Source organism: Sprattus sprattus (genome assembly GCF_963457725.1).
Source record: "Sprattus sprattus genome assembly, chromosome: 2".
NCBI classification, from domain to species: Eukaryota; Metazoa; Chordata; class Actinopteri; order Clupeiformes; family Clupeidae; genus Sprattus; species Sprattus sprattus.
Window position 1 is genome coordinate 36,962,912 of NC_137921.1, and position 1,586 is coordinate 36,964,497.

Consider the following 1,586-nt stretch of genomic DNA (forward strand, 5'->3'; position numbering starts at 1 on the left):
CTGAAGTAGATGTGTTATGCAACAGCTGTTCCAGGCTTGAGTGGCACAGTCACTGTGTCATAACCTTCACCTTGAGTGTTTTGACGTCAGCTGCAAATTTATGACAGGCAACTGTATTTCGATCTCCCTCATTTCCCCACAGTGGATTCAGTTACCCTCTCAGGTTCTGCTCCTTCACATTAAACATGCCACTTCTATCTTTCCACCATAAATCTGAGCTGCCTACACAAACACACTCACGGCACGGCTTAGTGCCCGTTTGTTAAGAACTTCCATCTTCAGCTATTTCACTCTGTACTGACGGTCTAGAGGAGTGGATACGCTAGCAGAACACACACCGTTCAATTACCGGGGGGTGCAAGTCAGATGCCATAGTTTTGTAAGGACTATAGACTGTGTATACACTTTTTTTCTTTGCAGTCATGACTGTGATCGGATTAAATGTCACAATTGTGTCCTTGTGCACACAGGCTCTGGACTGAACCATTAGACTTACCATCAGCACCCCACCATTCACATGTGGATGGATCGCATTGCTTTGCTGTAAATACATTGTAAAGTGAACTCTTTGTAGGAAAGTGGCTGGACCTAGACTCATGAAATCCTCTGTTTCATCTTCTCCTGGTCTTTATTATAAATGTGGATCTGAAGCATCTGGGCCTGTGGACTCTCTTTTTAAGAGGGCTGTTCTGTTTTAGCCAGCAGTGCCCTTCCTGGAACTTCTCTAACAGCTGAAGTGGAGAACAAGTTACCACACGGCAGGATCTCATCTTGTGTTTATTTCTGTGCGGTCGTGTAGTTCCCCTTACATCCAGAGCAGCTTTGTCTTTGCTCAGTGACTCAGGAGAGCGCTGCAGAGAGCTTTTGACTCGCAGAGCCCATTCAGTTTCCCTTTGACCCTGTAGAATTTCCACAGCCTCCCACCCCCTCTCTTTCTTTGTCTCGCCCTCTGTCTCTTTCCTCGGACCCCCACCAACCCGCCCACCCCTTTTCTCACTGTAACAATCCACTCTAAGTACCAACTCATCTCATTTCTTGCCGCTCATCTTCTCCTGTCTGTGGTTTCTCCTTCTCTTCCTTACCAGTCTTTCTCTTTATCCCCCACTCTCTCTGCCTGTCTTGGTATGTCTCTCTCTTCCTATCTCTCTCTATCTCTCTCTCTCTCTATCTATCTCATCCTTACTACCAATTCCTCTCACTTTTTGCCTCTCTTGTTTTAGTGCTGTGTGTGTCTGTGTGTGTGTGTGTGTGTGTGTGTGTGTGCGCGCGCTCGCTCCTGCTGTGTGTGCTGTGCGTTCCTGCTCCACTCGCTGCCATGGAAATGTGAAGTGAAGCCCTGTTAATGAGTCTTTAATCAGTCTTTCTCTTTATCCCCCACTCTCTCTGCCTGTCTTGGTATGTCTCTCTCTTCCTATCTCTCTCTATCTCTCTCTCTCTCTATCTATCTCATCCTTACTACCAATTCCTCTCACTTTTTGCCTCTCTTGTTTTAGTGCTGTGTGTGTCTGTGTGTGTGTGTGTGTGTGTGTGTGTGCGCGCGCTCGCTCCTGCTGTGTGTGCTGTGCGTTCCTGCTCCACTCGCTGCC